Genomic DNA, 16,695 nt, shown 5'->3' on the forward strand with positions numbered 1-16,695 from the left:
TAATTAATTAATTAATTAATAAAAATAATGGTGTGTGCCACCACTGCTTTACTGTGCATACATACTTTTTGAAATGCCCTTGATCTTCTAATACTTCCAAGTCTGGCACACTTTTTTTAAAGTGATTTATTTTTATTTCATGTAGCTGCAGACAGTCGTGAGCTGTCATGTGGGTGCTGGGAATCAAACCCAGGGCCTCTGGTAGAAGAGCCAGTAGTCTTAACCACTGAACCACCACCTCTCCAAGCTCCCACATGTGGTACACTTCACACATCATGGTATCAGCTTCTAAGCCTAAGCTTCTTAAGTGGTAGCTTCGAGAGCACTCCTTTGTTTTACCCGACCTTTCCTGTGCTGACCACTCTTCCTGCCTCCCCCTGGTTTGTCTCTTTGTTTTTGTTCTTGTTGTTTGCTACTGTTTGTTTGTTTGTTTGTTTGTTTGTTGGAGACAGGGTTTCTCTGGTGTAGCCTTGGCTGTCCTACAGCTCCCTCTGTAGACCAGGTTGGCCTCGAACTCACAGAGGGACACCTTCCTCTGCCTCCCCAAGTGTTCAGAGTAAAGATGAGCACCATCGCCACCCAGCTAGTCCGTCTCAAACCTGCTCCTCTGGTCAGGGGTCATGCATTGAGTGAGTTGAAGATTGCTCAAGTTCAGAACAGGGATATTATTGACTCACACACGGCTCAGGGAAGGAAACCTGTTTGCTCTGAGAGGCGTGTCAGCTAAATGTGAGGCTCACACGAGCTACAGCCATTTGGCTACCACAGAAAACATCTAGGAAAGCCAACACTGGAAAGTGGGCCGAGCGACTGTTGTGGGATATTTCCAGGACAGAGATGAACCAAGTCCTGTTCCCTAGTCAGGACACCAACTCCCAGACAGACAAACGGATACAGTCAGTCGAGTGTAACTTAGTGACTAGTGAGTTAACTGGGGTAGCCCTTGAAGCATAAGTGACTCAAGGCAGCTACATCACCGAAACAGCCCAGCCCAGCATGGGTGACGACTCAGGGAAGCTGCCCTCCACCTACTTGCAGGCAGTACCACTGGATGGTTTCCTTCCTCCTGTCAGCTCACTGCTTAAGTATCCTTAGGGAGGTGTCTTGTGGATCTGGTCCATTTCTCAGATCCCCGAGTTTGTAAATTTTGTTAGCTTCCTGGGAGGTCTGAGCCTCCTGCCTGTCTCCAGTGAGGATTGTTTAAATATGGAGGAACTAAGTACAGAAGGCAGGGACTCACTGACAAAGCCGGAGGCTGCTGTAGATGAAGGGCCTGCAGTGTGCACTAAACTTGTGAGCTCTGCTGCACCAGAAGAGGTAGGTGGAAATGTGTGTGTGTGTGTGTGTTTGTGTGTGTGTGTGTGTGTGTGTGTGTGTGTGTGACTATAAGCACTCAACAGAATCCTTTTGTTGGTTTTGTTGTTGTTTTGGTTTTTTGGTTTTTGGTTTTGGGTTTGATTTTTTTTTTTTTTTTGGTTTTTTTTTTTTTTTGGTTTTAGAGACAAATTTTCTCTATAACCATGGCTCTCCTGGAACTCATGCTGTAGACCAGGCTGGCCTTGAACTCACAGTTCCTCCTGCCTCAGCTTTGCAAGTGCTGGGATTAAAAGCAGGGCCACCATTGCCCAGTTTCCTTTTTCATTTTTTACTGAAACAGGGTGTAATGTAGGCCAGGCTGGCATAGAACTCACTGCGTAGTCAGGGATGACCTTGAACGTCTCATTCTCCTGCTTCTACCTTAACGCTGAGATTGCAAGCATAAACTATCATACAGTTATGCAGCGCTAGGGATTGAACTCTGGCTCTGTGAATGCTAGAAAAAAAAATCTACTAACTGAGCTGTATTCCAAGTTCATCAAAATCTTTTAAATAATATTATTGAGGCCTACTGAGGGGCTGGAGAGATGGCTCAGCAGTTAAGAGGTCTAATGAATCTTAGTTAAACTACACATATTCAAGTGCATAATTTGATGAATTTTCATATGTGCATATTACTTGTCCATGCTGTTTGTAGGTGGGTGTATATGGGGATGGTGGTGGTGGTGCATGTCTGTGTACATACATGTGAGAATGGATATACCTGTGTGCCCATGTGCTAGTGTTTACTTCATGGACACAGAAGGAAGGATACCCTTATTCCCTTGAGATAGCTTATCTCCCTGAACCTGATGCTTGCCCTCTAGGCTAGCCTGTGAGCTCCTAGGTCTGTCTCTCTGTGCTCCTCAAAAGTTGGGGTTACAGATATGGCAGCCATGCTCGACTTCTATGTAGGAGATGGGGCCTTGATCTCAGGCTCTCAGGCTTACACAGCAACTGTTCTTACCTACTAAGCCATCTGCCAGACCCCTGGGCGTTTGTTTCTTTTTTTTTTTTTTTTAAGTTTTATTCATTTATTATATATAAGTACACTGTAGCTGTCTTCAGATACACCAGAAGAGGGCATCAGATCTCTTTACAGATGGTTGTGAGCCACCATGTGGTTGCTGGGAATTGAACTCAGGACCTCAGGAAGAGTAGTCGGGACTCTTAACCACTGAGCCATCTCTCCAGCCCGGGCGTTTGTTTCTTAATCCAACTCAAGTTGGTAGTCCAAAGTAAGCGGCACACTTTCAGTTGTCACGTGCTCGCTCCAGATTGTTTTGCTTTGTTGCTTTGAGACGGTCTTGTTAGGTAGCTCAGGTGAGCCTAGACTTCAACATCTTCCCACCTCTGCCTCCCAAGTGCTGGGATTACAGACATAAATCACTATGCCTGACTGAAGGTGGGATTGTTCCCCTCTCTCTCTCTCTCTCTCTCTCTCTCTCTCTCTCTCTCTCTCTCTCTCTGAGACAAAGTTTCTCTGTATAGCTCTGGCTGTCCTTGAACTCACTCTGGCCTTCAATTCAATGACCCACCTGCCTCTGCTTCCTGAGGGCTGGGATAAAAGGCACGTGTCACCATGCCCAGCTATTTCTGTTTCTTTTTGTGCCATAAAGGCGAGTACCAACTAGTCAGACACAAAATACTGAGCTCCTGTTGTGGATGATTAACTTTCTACTTTTAAGTATTTCCTCCGTTTTAATGTTGCAGCTACTGATCATTACAATTAAAACCTAATACCAGTGGAGCCGCAAGCTTGCTTTAATAACGGAAACAATTAACTAAATGAAACATTAATAAGGTACAAAACCCCTCACAATCATTTCAATAGACACAAAAAAAGCACCTTTTTTTTTTTTTTTTTTTTTAATGACAAAGCATTCAACGCACTAGGAAGAGCCGGTTTCCTCAGCCCCAGAAAGGGCATTCCTGAAGCACATTCAGCTAGAATTGCTTTAGTGGTGAAAGTCTGGATTTTTTTTTCTCCCAAGATCACAACCATGATACGAAGGTCACCTGTCGCCACTTGTATTCAACAGCCATACTGCATGCAGCTTGTAGGCAGGGCAACTTAGGAGAGAAGGTTAAATAAAAGGCTTTCAGGCATGACGGTGAATGTTTGGAATGACGGCTCTGGGGCAGAGGCGGAGAGGATTGTGAATTCAGAATAGCCTGGGCTATGAAATAAGACTCTCAATAAAACAAAACACACACACATACACACACACACACACACACACACACATACACACACACACACAACTGGATAAACAGAACAATGAAATGACACTTCAAACACATTAGGATTAGAATGGTGAAAATAAAGAGACAGGCAGTAACAGGTACGGGTGAGTCGGTGAGCCAGTGAGCTGGTGAGCTGGTAAGCCGTCTGGAGCCCTGCATGGTGGTGGTGGGAATACACAGTGTAGCAGCAACTCTAGAAATACTTGTCCAACTCCTTTTTAAAAAAAAAAGATTTATTTATTTATTATATATGAGTACACTGTAGCTGTCTTCAGACGCACTGGAAGAGGGCATTGGATTCCATTACAGATGATCGTGAGCCACCATGTGGTTCCTGGAATTAGAACTCAGGACCTCTGGAAGAGCAGTCAGTGCTCTTAAGCACTAAGCTATCTCTCCAGCCCTGTCCAACTCCTTAAAATGTGAAACAGAGCCATCATAGAACCCTGAAACTCTATCCTATGTCTCTACCCAGGAGAAACTAAAATATCAACTCAAAACCATGTATACAAATGTTCACAATCCTTCACAATAGTTAATGTGGAGACAGTTCAAATGTCTGTCAACTAATGAATGCATAAACAAAAGGTTGATGTTCGTAAAACAGAATATTATTCTGCAATACAAAAGGAATGAGATACTAATTCAGGATACAGGGACTCTAAAGCATTGGGCTTTAGACAAGAAGAAGTGCACATGGTTCTAAAAATGGCCAAGACAGCAGGCCTAGGTAAGGATGAGTATGAGGTGAATCCAAAGGGAGAGGGAGGTAGGACAGGACTGACAGCTAGTATATATGAAGTTTGGGTGAAACTGTTCTAAAACTGAATTACAGTGATGGTTGGGAAGCTGTACATACACTAAAAACACTATTCTCTACCATGTGTTGTATTTTGTTATGTTACTTTTTTCAATGTAAATATACAGTTTTATTTATCAGACTGTATTACTTTTTATAGCAGGAATTAATACTGAGATGGTCGTTGGGAAGATTTGTTTGTTTATTTATTTATTTATTTATTTTAAGTACACTGTAGCTGTCTTCAGACACACCAGAAGAGGGCATCAGATCCCATTACAGATGGTTATGAGCCACCGTGTGGTTGCTGGGATTTGAACTCAGGACCTCTGGAAGAGCAGCGTCATCTCTCTAGTCCTGTACTAAGTTCTTAACTTAAAACCAAAACCAAAACCCAAGATACCTTATTTAAAACATACACAGGACAAGGTTTTGTTTGTTTGCCACACTTATTTGTGGGGGGGGGGGCAGGGCACGCCGTGCATGTGGAAGTCGGAGGTCTTTGGTAATCAGCTCTCTTTTCACCACATTAGTCCTAAATGTTACACTCAGGTCATTAGGCTTGGTGGCACACACCTTTACCTGCTGAGTTATCTTGCTGGCTCAGGCACTAGGGTTTTAAACTCCATAATTTCCAGTATATACCAATATCTTCAATATACTAAAATAAAACACTTAACAGTAACTAAAAGAAAGGACTGAGCTGAATATGGTGGGTGCATCTATAATTCCAACACTAGAGAAGTAGAGACAGGTGGCTCACAGATAACCTTGGCTACATGTGAGATACTTTCTTTCCCTTTTTATCTGAGACAGAATTTCTCTGTGTAGCTCTGGCTGTCCTGGTACTCACTCTGTAGACCAGGCTGGCCTGGAACTCACAGAAATCCACCTTTGTCTGCCTCAAAGTGATGGGATGTGCCACCCACCAGGCTGGAAACTGGGTCTCTCTCTTGTTTTCAAGAGAAGGTTTCTTTGTGTAGCCTTGGCTGGTCTTGAACTCATAGAGATCCACCTACCTCTGCCTCTGGAGAGTTGTGATTAAAGGTCTGCACCCCTACCTCTGGGCAAAACTTTTACTTATTATATATAAGTATGAGTACACTGCAACTGTCTTCAGACACACCAGAAGAGGGCATCTGAGCTGACTACAGATGGTTGTGAGCCACCATGTGGTTGCTGGGATTTGAACTCAGCACCTCTGGAGGAACAGTCAGTGCTCTTAACCACTGAGTCACCTCTTCAGCCCCAAACCTGTTTTTTTTTTAAGGGTTAATAAGCGACAGATTCAGACACTGGTGGTTAGTGGAGGAAAAATATCAGAACTGAAGTCTGTATCAGATGATACTCTGCATGTTCATTTTTATAATTAATGCTCAGTTTTAAAGACTGAATTAAAAATATTCAGGAGAGGGGTTGGGGATTTAGCTCAGTGGTAGAGCGCTTGCCTAGGAAGCGCAAGGCCCTGGGTTCGGTCCCCAGCTCCGAAAAAAAGAACCAAAAAAAAAAAAAAAATATTCAGGAGAGGCTGGGGCTGGAGAGATGGCTCAGTGGTTAAGAGCACCCAAGTTTTCTTCCAGAGGTTATGAGTTCAATTCCCAGCAACCACATGGTGGCTCACAACCATCTGTAAAGAGATCTGATGTAAAGAGGCATCACCCTCTTCTGGTGTATCTAAAGACAGCTACAGTGTACTTATATATAATAAATAAATAAATCTTAAAAAAAAAAAAAAAACAATGCCCAGCCTGGCTGAGTTTATGGACTCAAGATGGCCTCCTTCCCAAGTCACTGTGGAGCAGCTGGACGTACAGGTGCATGCTGTTTTGTGATGGCTTTTCCCTCCAGCAGACATCTTACTCAAGAGTCTTGGCTACAAAGTTAGCTTTAGTGGAACTGAAAGTTTGGGAAAGGTATGATGGATACTGTTTTCTGTGTAACACCAGCTTCTCTCCCAATAGCAGCTTCTCTCCCCTCCCCCACTCCTGATTCTGTTTGGGTACAGGGAGGAAACCTTTGATCTCGGATCAGAGTCTTGCCAGCTCGTGATTCATAACTGGGCTAAGGTAATAACAGAAATCCAATTCTCCTTTGCCACACCTTCCCTCTCCAGCCTTCCTGGTATAAGGTCAGCGACCCACTTCTAGACACAGTAGGCCCTTCTTCTGCAGGGCCTCCGAGAGAGATTTGCCTTTATTAACAAGAACCCAGCCCATCTCATTCTGGTTCCTTTCCTTCTTACTTGATGCTGTGTTGTGAGGACAAGATGTATGGAGCCAAGGGAGCTCTACCGAGACCACGAGAAAACAAGCTGAACGGTAAATCAACATGGCGAGTCCAATTCGTGGAGGAGCCTTGGTCCTCAGTGATGTAGCTGAGCTGAGCTCTGGCTCCACCCCTTTCCGTCCTTTCTAAGGACACCACTTTCCCTAGGGATTGAAGTCATCGCTTAGGCTGTCTCTTACTTTTCCTCAGATATGTTCAAATTCATACAGATGCACGCCATGCTCGCTGTGAGTTAGGAGGGACCCGAGAGCAGCTACTCCCGAACCGAGGAAATAGGAACCGGAAAGCCAGTCTCACTGAGGAGACTGAGAGTCTCAGCTCTCTCTGCAGACCAGCTTCCACTGACTCAGCATTCCACAGGCAGAGCCCAGCCTGGGTTTTTTGTATCCTAGGAAGCTAGGCCTACATCTACTAACGGAGCCTCCTTCCAAAGCCCAGAACAGAGAACGTGTGGCTTTGGCTTTCTGTCAGCCACACCCAGGCCCAAGTGAACCAGGGCAAGGACGGGAGGCACATGCTTATATTCGGCTGTGAAAGACCCACCCCAGGACTGCACATAAGATTTTAATCTTACTTATTATTTGCAACAAGGTCTTGCTATGAGGCCCAGCTGGCTTCCACGTTGTTTGTATGTTTGGTTGGTTGGTTTTGGAGACAGGGTTTCTCTGTTTAGTCCCAGCTGTTCTGGAACCCATTCTATAGACAAGGCTGGCCTTGAACTCATGGAAAGCTGCCTCTGCCTCCAGGATTGGGATTAAAGGCATGTGCCACCACAACTAGTCTCGGAACCCGCTCTATAGACTAGGCTAGTCTCTAGACCCAGGAATTCCTTCGAAAACGTCAGGTGTAGATTAAAAGACTTCTCGAGTGTTCTATATTGAGGCAGAAAGAGTAAGTGCACTAGGAAGGGGTAGGAGGAAGACTCCAGCGGGTGGAGGGGCTAAAATCAACTCAGATGGGAAATTCCTCAATTTCTTTCTCTCTGTTTTAAAAACAGGCTGACCTCAAACTACCTCCTGCTTCAACCTTCAAAGGTCTAGGACTAAAGACTCTAGTCACACTACAAGTTTACTCTAATGCGGTGATTCTCAACCTTCCTAAGGCTGTGACCCTTCAATACAGTTCCTCCTGTTGCAGTGATCCCCAACTGTAGTTATTTTTGTTGCTACATCACAACTATAAAATTTTGCTACTGCTGTAAAACATAAGGTAAGTTATATGTATTTCCCATGGTCTTAGATGACCCCTGTAATAGGGTCACCTGACCTCCCACGAGGTGTCACGACCCACAAGTTGTGACAATTATGGGGACAATTTCAGTCCCTTTTGAAACAGGATCTCACTGTAGCCCAGGCTGGATATCGCTATGTAGCCAGGGATGATCCCTGAACTTCTGATTCTTTTGCCTCGTGAGTGTGCGCATGCGTGCTCGTACTTAGGCTAAGAGGTCCTCTACGCGATAGGCTCATTTCCAGGCTCTTAAGGATTTGATTGAGGAATGAGGAAGAACAACGATAAAAGAGGAAGTAAGGTCCGGAGTAGAAAACCTTGTCACCAGGAAACGGAGAACCAGGTCTCTCCACCAGCAACGGTCCTCTGCTCCCCACAGAGGGTGAAAGTCAGGTCAGCTGGCTATTTCAGGCTTCCATCGCAAAAGGACAGCCTGTTTTGCGTGTCCCTAGGCACTTAATGGCGACAACCTTTCTCTCTAGAAAGTTCACTAAAACAGATTGCGGTTAGCCTTGACAGCGGTTACTGCAAGAGATACTGAATAGTACGCTGGAGGACAGGGTGGCAGAATCCTTCCGTGATCCTTTGAAAGGGGACGGGCAGGGGGACCAGGAGGAAAAGGCACCACCTCCAGCACCGCTCAGGGGCCTCTGCGTGCTGGCGAAGCAGGAGGAGGATGCGCACAGGGAAGGAAGTCATCAGGGACACCAGATTGCAGTGCAGCAGGCGTGGTTTCTGGGAACGGAGGCTGGCCGGCATCCCTCCCTCTTCCTCCTCCCCCAACCCCCCTCCTCTGCATTCTTGCAGATTGACGTTGCAGCCTCTCTGGAGAAAGAGCCACTGCACTGCTCCTGGGTAGGAGGCTCAGCAAACACCAGTCGCAGGTTGAGGACCCTCAGTACGCATGCACAAATACACGAAGGCTCTTAAGAGGATCATGCAGGAGGAAGGAACTTGTGCACTTCCCTTGTGTCTTTATTCCACGGAATTGTTACTGATGGATTCGTTTTATGCTGGAAAGAACAAGGAAGGAAAATGTTCCGACCACTGAACCGTGAATGCCTGGCCCTTTACAGGAATGACTTGCTGACCTTTGTTCTGGAGTTCTGAGCACTTCCTTTGGATGAGAGATCAGGTCAAACACTAGGGTCAATGTTGGGTGTGTAAGAGTGGGGAGGGAAGGCAAGAGTAGTTCCAAGTCCATTGGGAAAAGCCCAGACAACGACAACAAGATCAGGGCTCACCTTGGGAAGTGTGGAAGGAAGGACAGGCTTAATGTAAGGAATTCTGTGGGGTTTACAAAATCAAGAACACTCAACTTATAAAGATGCCCTTCCTTTCTAGCCACTGCTCTGAACATTGTGGAGGATCATAAACATATTTCTAGGCCACATCCCGAGAGGTCCATAGTGCTGCCAGAGAGCAACTGTATACCTTGTCAATTATGAGAAAATCACACTGTCACCTTCTCATCCGCTGTCCTTTCTCCTATTTTATTGGTTCACACTTAATGCAAACACTATTTGCCCTGCTAGATGACTTTTGGTAATGTCCCCATTTTTCAGATGAGAAAACTGAGGCCCAGGACAACTAATGCAACACGATTGGCAAATGGATGTAATCAAGTTTCAAACATGAGCCAGTGTAATTTTATTATTTATTTATTTATATATTTGGCTTTGCTGAGTTCTTGAACATACCAACCAAGTGCCGTACCACTGAGCTGCAGTCCCAGCCCTGGTTTAGAATTCATTCTTATGCAGCCCGTTGTATTTCCAATGAGTATAATTAAATATATCACAGCTCACGTAATGCCTGCAAGAGTGATAAGTGGTCCTATTGCTAAAAGTTCTTCCCAGAAGGAGAAAGAACATATACATGCCCCTTCTAAGGCTCCCAACGAAAAACCAGGGAAACCAGCAAGTCTGTTGTGCTTCCTTACAGAGCGCAGGTGAAGAGTCACAGGGGTGTGGATGCTGCTCTGGGCAACAGGCTGTACCTGGAGAGACTCTATCCAGCAGGGATGAGCCCCCCTCCCCCCATACTCCAGCCCCTCCCAGAAGCCATGTACAATTAAGGTGCGGTTGCATATAACAGGTGGTAGGGAGCGACTGAATACTCAAGGTGAGGGCCTTGGTGACTGTCCCAACCCTCCTGTGTCAACAACCTCAGTTGGGATGATCCTTGTGCAAAAGAGCACAGGTTGGAGTTTCCCCACGATGGCAGTGGCTCTGCTCAGAGGAAAATCATTCACAACAGGTCCAACCAAGAAAAAGGAGAGTAGTACAAAAACTACTCCAGAGTGAGTTTAATGCCAGGAATGGGTGGTAGAAAAGCTGAGAAGCCCACAGGAAGCAGTAAGTATGAAAACGTGGGGGTGCTACCGGTATCTGAAGTGCAGGGAGATCTTAGCCTTTCTGGGATGCTGCAATAAGATAAATACAAATGGAATGGCTCAGACACCCGCGACACAGCTTTGGAGGCTGGAAATCCAAGATCAAGGGCCTGGCAAGGTTTTATTTTGAAGCCTCTTCTCTTGGCTTCTAGACAACTCCGTTGCCTTGTGTGACTTCTCTGTGTAGATCACCAATGAGCTCTCTGCTAGCTCTTGTGTTTAAACTTAAAAAGACATTTCTTTTAGGTTCTGGTTTTTTCGTGACAGGATGTCACCCAACCCAAGCTGGCCTGGGACTCGATGTACTGAGGATAACCTTGAACTCCTGATCCTCCAGCTTTCCAAGCCCCCACTGTTGTAGCTTTGGCTGGTCTGGAACCTGCCTCTGCTTCCTGAGTGCTGAGGGCATTGGCTTTTCATTGCTTAGCTGACTCTTGCTTTATGAGCGCATGTTCTTAGATCGTCCTGGCTGTTGCGTGGTGTGCAACTGAGTTCAGGGTGCAAGTATTCCTGGGCATTTCCACCTGAGGAAGTTAATGTGAGCAGATATGCCCAGGCCTGAAATTTGTTCAAAAAGAACCTGAGAAGAGATGTGGTCTTCCCATTTACCTTGGGGTGGAGTAGGAGGGAATCTAACCCACGGCTGACTCCAAAGTGTTGCACCAATTACTGTGGGAGTTGAAGTTCAAACATATGTTGGGGTCAGAGACAGGAGGACCACTGCAAGTTCTGGTCTCTATAACAAGTTCCAGGTCAGCCAAGACTACAGTAGTGATGGGCTGGGGGCAGAAGGATGGGGAGGAGTTTGAGGTCATCCTCAGCAATATAGTGAGCGGTAGGGGTGGGGTGGGGACAGTCAGGGACTCAGTCTGGGGTCAGCAAAGCTGCATCCAGGGAGGGGACTGAGAACTGGAGAATCCCCATGCTCATCAAAGGAACAGCTGAGCAGAGCTGGCTTCGCACCAGGCTTGCAATCCCAGCACTCAGAAAACGGAGATAGTGAGGACAGCCTAGGTTAGTTAGTTCCCAGCCAACCCAGATGACACAGCAAAACCATGTTTCAAAACAAGCCCCCCAGATAATTAAAATATTAAAAAAGGCAGCCTGCTAGGCGGCTCCAGGCTGCTGCTGCTCTGTGGTGGTGGGGGGAAGTGCTTTTGTTGGTTTTGGTTATAGGTTGACTTTTTATGTGAAATTTACTAGTTTTAAATACTGATGACAAGGAAAACTTTTGTGAAGGCCGATGGGGTCACGGGATAAGCGGCGAGGGTATGAGAATAGGTGGCAAAGGAGAACCTTCAAGAAGAAATGAGCAGGGGTTGGGGATTTAGCTCAGTGGTAGAGCGCTTGCCTAGCAAGCGCAAGGCCCTGGGTTCGGTCCCCAGCTCCGAAAAATAGAAAAGAAAAAAAAAAATAAGAAATGAGCAGGCTGAGGTCAACAAGGAGAGGGGCCAGCCTATGGACAGCTGCCAACAGAGAGGGACACTGAGGAAAAGGATGCAGGCACTTTGGAAGTCTTGTGCTGGGTGACTTCATTCTATTTGTGTCGAACCTTCAGAAGAATGGACTTTCAGCACTGGTGCCTTGGCTGCCAGGCCTACAGTAGAACACAGTGATGTGAGTCTGGCTCCGTGAAGCTGGGTCACACCTGAGTCTCCACCTTGCTCTGAGTCCAGATCCCAGTCAGGTTTGCTGGATGAGGAGTCTGGAAAAGCAAGTAATTCAGGATGTGGGATTTAGTGGAAGGAAGAACTGGGCTTGAGTCCTGAGTCCCAAGACCTTGTTTATGTGCTCCAAGCATAAAACAGTCTTGTAGAGGTGGAGCACAGGGGACGTGGTGGCACACGCCTTTAACCCTAGCACTAGCGAGGCAGAGGCAGATCTGTGACGTAGCCTATAGCCTACAGAACAAGTTCCAGTCCAGCTACAGTACAGAGGATCTCCATTTCAAAAAAAAAAAAAAACAAAAAACAAAAACTGACCCCCCCCAAAAAAAAAAAAGAGAAAGAATGAATGAGTGCTTAGCTCCGTGTTTAGTAACTAGTGTGCCTGACAGCTCGGATTCAACTGAGCACCCACAAGATGGAAGGGAAGTTGCCCTCTGACGTCTTCTGCAAGTTGCCCTCTGACGTCTTCTGCATGCACCCTATGGCAGACGTGCACCCACACCCACATGCAAATAAATAAACATGAAAATTTTCATTTTTTATTTCTTGGGGCCGAAGAGATGGCTCAGCAATTAAGTGCTTCTACTGTGCCTACAGAGGACTGAGTGTGGTTCCCAGTCCCCCATGTTGGGTTGCTCAAAGTTGCCTGTAACTTGACGTCCAAGGAATCCAATGCTGGCTCTTGGCCGCTAAGGGTAATTGCACTCACATAAATACACACACACACACACACACACACACACACACACACACACACACTTAAAAATAAAATACGTCTTGAAAATGTGTATTTTTTTTAAAGAAGATTATAAAGCTACTGTCCTGTTTGTTTGTTTGTTTGTCTTTTGTTGTTTTTGTGACAGGATTTCTCAGTGCTTTGGCTGTCCCAGAACTTACTCTGTAAACCAGGCTGTCCTCGAACCCACAGAGATCCACCTGCTTCTGTTTCCCCAGTGCTGGGATTAAAGGCATGCACCACTGCTCAGTTACTGTCCTAGTTTTTAATGCATCAGTTTCTGGTGAATTCGGTAGTGTGAATTCATAACTCTTTCTGCAGGTGTTTGGGACTTAACCCTTCACACAGTACTTGAGCCCCAGTCCCCTCCCAGTTTATCAGAGGCTGGAGATAGTACCAAAGCCAGTGAGCAGGACTGGAGAGCTAACCACTCACTAATGTTGCCAAGTGAAGCAACCCACGGTCACTGTTCTCAGCTTTCTGACTGCAGGCAGAAGGTGACCAGTCACAGCCCAACACGAACATCTTCCCTTTGTTGCAGAGGATATAAAAGGGAAATGGCCTGTAGCTGTCTAGATAGCCCACGCTTCCCTGTTTTATCTATCTTTCCTTTTCTCTTCTCTTTTGGATTTTGCAGACAAGTTGACAAGACCAGGTTGGCCTCAAACTCAAGAGATCCACCTGCCTCTGCCTCCCGAGTGCTGAGATTAAGTGTGTGTGTGTGTGTGTGTGTGTGTGTGTGTGTGTGTGCCTCTGCCTGGCTTCTGCTTCTTATTCTTAGCTGAATGTTCTGGACTTACATGTGAAGTCCAAAGTTTCTTTCTTACCCTGTTAATAATGTTTGACTAGCTGTATGAGGGGGGAACAGGGTTTCTTACCTTGGATTTTGCGGGGAAATAATTTAAAGAAAAAAAAAAAGTACTATCCCAGGCTATCTCCGGCTACTCTCTGGCCTGGGCCATCTGGCTGCCTCCATGGACTCTAAGCACCCCCGCCTTAGGGCATCGGCCGGCCTGGCCTGGTCTCATCTCAGAAGACTCTCTGACCCTGTGCTCTGAAATCTCTCCTTCTGGCTCACTAAGTTCCCATGTCGGGCCGCTGCAACACCAGCTTCACACGTCGAAATTCTGTGGCTGCCTGGGATGCCCCTTTCTCTGGAACTGAGTTGAATCGCCCCTTGAAGGAAAACGCCACGCAATCTTAGTTTAGAATCGACAGGTAAGACAATCACTGGGCGAGGCAACTGACATCTTAAATGTAACCCTTCTAAGTTAAATCCCCAGGTAGCGGATCCCAATGATTCGCCACCTGAACCCGGGCCTCCCCTACCTACATTTTCTGACTCTATGCTATCCACGGTCTCCAGATGGCCCTTTTCTCCCTCCTCTTCCCCTCTCCAACTCAGAAGTCCCGCCTACTCCTCGCCCAGTGATTGGTCCCCTGAAATCTTTATTTATTAGGGGAAGGTTCACAGGAAGTCACGGGAGTAAGTGATTCATTCCTCATCCTGGGCAGCCCCTCTTGGGGAAGCAGAATTAACGAAAGACAAACAACACCAAGGCCATCCACAACACCTTGGGGTTCAGGGTTCAAACCAAAAGGATCTGAGAGAAATAAGAGATAGAGTAGGCAATGCCAACTCTTTGGGTCTGCCATTTTACTGAGAAAATGGACTGTGAACTTCCTAGGCCACAGACACAGGCTCAAGGGGGTTTCAGGTGGGGAACCCAGAGGCCCGAGAACATGGTTCTCACTGGAGGTTCCAGTGAAATAAGACAAAGATACCTACGTTAAGAGCTGTGTGTGAGGGCTGGAGAGATGGCTCAGAGGTTAAGAGCACTGACTGCTCTTCCAGAGGTCCTGAGTTCAATTCCCAGCAACCACATGGTGGCTCACAACCATCTGTAATGGGATCTGGTGTCCTCTTCTGGCCTGCAGGCAGACATGCAGGGACAACACTGTAAACATAATAAAGAAATATTTAAAATAAAATACAAACTGTATTAAAAAAAAAAAAAAAAAGAGCTGTGTGTGAAGGGGTTGGGGATTTAGCTCAGTGGTAGAGCGCTTGCCTAGGAAGCGCAAGGCCCTGGGTTTGGTCCCCAGCTCCGGAAAAAAGAACCAAAAAAAAAAAAAAAAAAAGAGCTGGGGGGGGGGTGCTGGAGAAGTGGCTCAGCAGTTAAGAGCACTGACTGCTCTTCCAGAGGTCCTGAGTTCAAATCCCAGCAACCACATGGCGGCTCACAACCACCTGTAATGAGATCTGATGCCCTCTTCTGGTGTGTCTGAAGACAGCTATTGTGCTCTTACATAGAATAAATAAATCTTTAAAAAAAAAAAAAGAGCTGTGGTTTAGGGGTTAGCAGTGTCAGTCAATAGCTGGCGTTTGGCACCTCAGGGGGAAGCAGCTTCTGGCTTTTACAGCTAGTGAAGGTCTTCAGTGAGACGGTACCTATCGAGCACAGAGACAGAAATGTTGTATCCCACAAATGGCTGAAATCATTCTGAAAAAAAAAAATAATAAAACCTTTGGAAATCCAGTCAAGATGACTATGTTACCCCCAGGGACCAGAGAAAGCTTTGGGAAGCTGTGACATGAACCTTAATGGCAGAAAAAAAAAGCTGCATGTGTAGGACTAGACAAAGAAGAGGGGCGTCCAAGTGTGTTCCTGAGAAGCATGACTTAGGCATAGGGGTGTGTGTTATGTACAAACAGAGACGGGGTGTGTGTGTGTGTGTGTGTGTGTGTGTGTGTGTGTGTGTGTGAGTGTGTGTGTGTGTGAATGTATGTGGCAGATGCTAAGTCTGAGTGGTGTTGGAAATGTAAAAAGTTGAAGGGCCCAGGTATGAGTCAGGGGCATTGCTGTGTCCTACACTCCTGCTACAGTATTGACCAGGTTATAGGGCTTCGGCTGGGGTTTTTTCCCTTGAAGGTCTATGGAGAAAGGGAGATCTTGGGAGGTCTGGGTCTTTGTCTTTAAGGGTTCTAAGCGACAGATACGAGGCAAGATACATGTTTTGGAAAGTGGAAAGGTTGTCCACTCTGCAGGAGCAGGGAACCTGCCTGCTATCTCTTGAATGATCACTAGAGGGAGACCTGGGCTCAGAAGTGGCTCTGCATTGGCCTGTTGAGGTGCGTCAAGTCCTACACTGGAGAAAGTGGATGACCAAGGTGGCCAGAGCCCTACTTACACAAGCAGAGGTGGCTTTGCTGGATTATCCACAGGGGTAGGAAGAGGAGGAAGGTCCCCTGATGTGCTGTGGAAACCTGGTCCTTGGTGGACTGTAGGCTCTTAGCAAACCCTTTTCATTGTATCCCTAGGTGCCATATGAAGACTCTGTTAGCATTTCTTCTAGGCTCTGCCCCATAGTTACCTGGCAATAGCCAGGTAAACTTGACTCATTATAAAAAGGGGCTGCTTGCCCCCTCCTCACTCACTTAATCTCTTCCGTTCTTGCTCTCTTACCTTCTTCCCTCTCTGCCCCTTCTCTCCCCCTCCCCTCTCTCTCCATGTGTTCATGGCCAGCCTCTACTCCTCTCTTCTCTACTCACTCACTCTGTCTCTACTCCCTCCCCTAGTCCCCTCCCCATAAATAAACTCTATTTCCATACGATCCATCCTGTGGCTGGTGCCTCAGGGGGAAGGAATGACTCAGCCCGAGCTGCAGAGGCACCCACCTCTCCGGCACCACACCCCACTCTACCAAACATATCCCTGGCTTCCTCTTCTTACTTATAAAACACAACAGACACTCCCACTGATACAGAGGGCCTCTTGGGTCCATGGGACAGACTAGTGGAAAGATAAATATTTTTTTTTTCTAACTTCTTTTTTTTTTTTTTTCAGAGCTGGGGACCGAACCCAGTGCCTTGCGCTTGCTAGGCAAGTGCTCTACCACTGAGCTAAATCCCCAACCCCGGAAAGATAAATCTTAAGGCAAGGCCTGCCCAGGTGGAAGAAGCAGAATTAGGTCTCTT

At 46.5% G+C, this 16,695-nt stretch overlaps 1 long non-coding RNA gene across 1 annotated transcript; it reads left to right on the plus strand.

Moving 5' to 3' along the window:
• Nucleotides 1–718: 718 nt before the first annotated feature.
• LOC148005401 (uncharacterized) lies at nucleotides 719–9,390 on the plus strand. The gene is made up of 3 exons (XR_015623269.1): nucleotides 719–1,317; nucleotides 7,686–7,897; nucleotides 8,726–9,390. It is a non-coding gene; the product is annotated as an uncharacterized LOC148005401 (long non-coding RNA).
• The last annotated feature ends 7,305 nt before the right edge of the window (nucleotides 9,391–16,695 follow it).

Source organism: Rattus norvegicus, chromosome 6 (assembly GCF_021556685.1).
Source record: "Rattus norvegicus strain SHRSP/BbbUtx chromosome 6, alternate assembly SHRSP_T2T, whole genome shotgun sequence".
Lineage (NCBI taxonomy): Eukaryota > Metazoa > Chordata > Mammalia > Rodentia > Muridae > Rattus > Rattus norvegicus.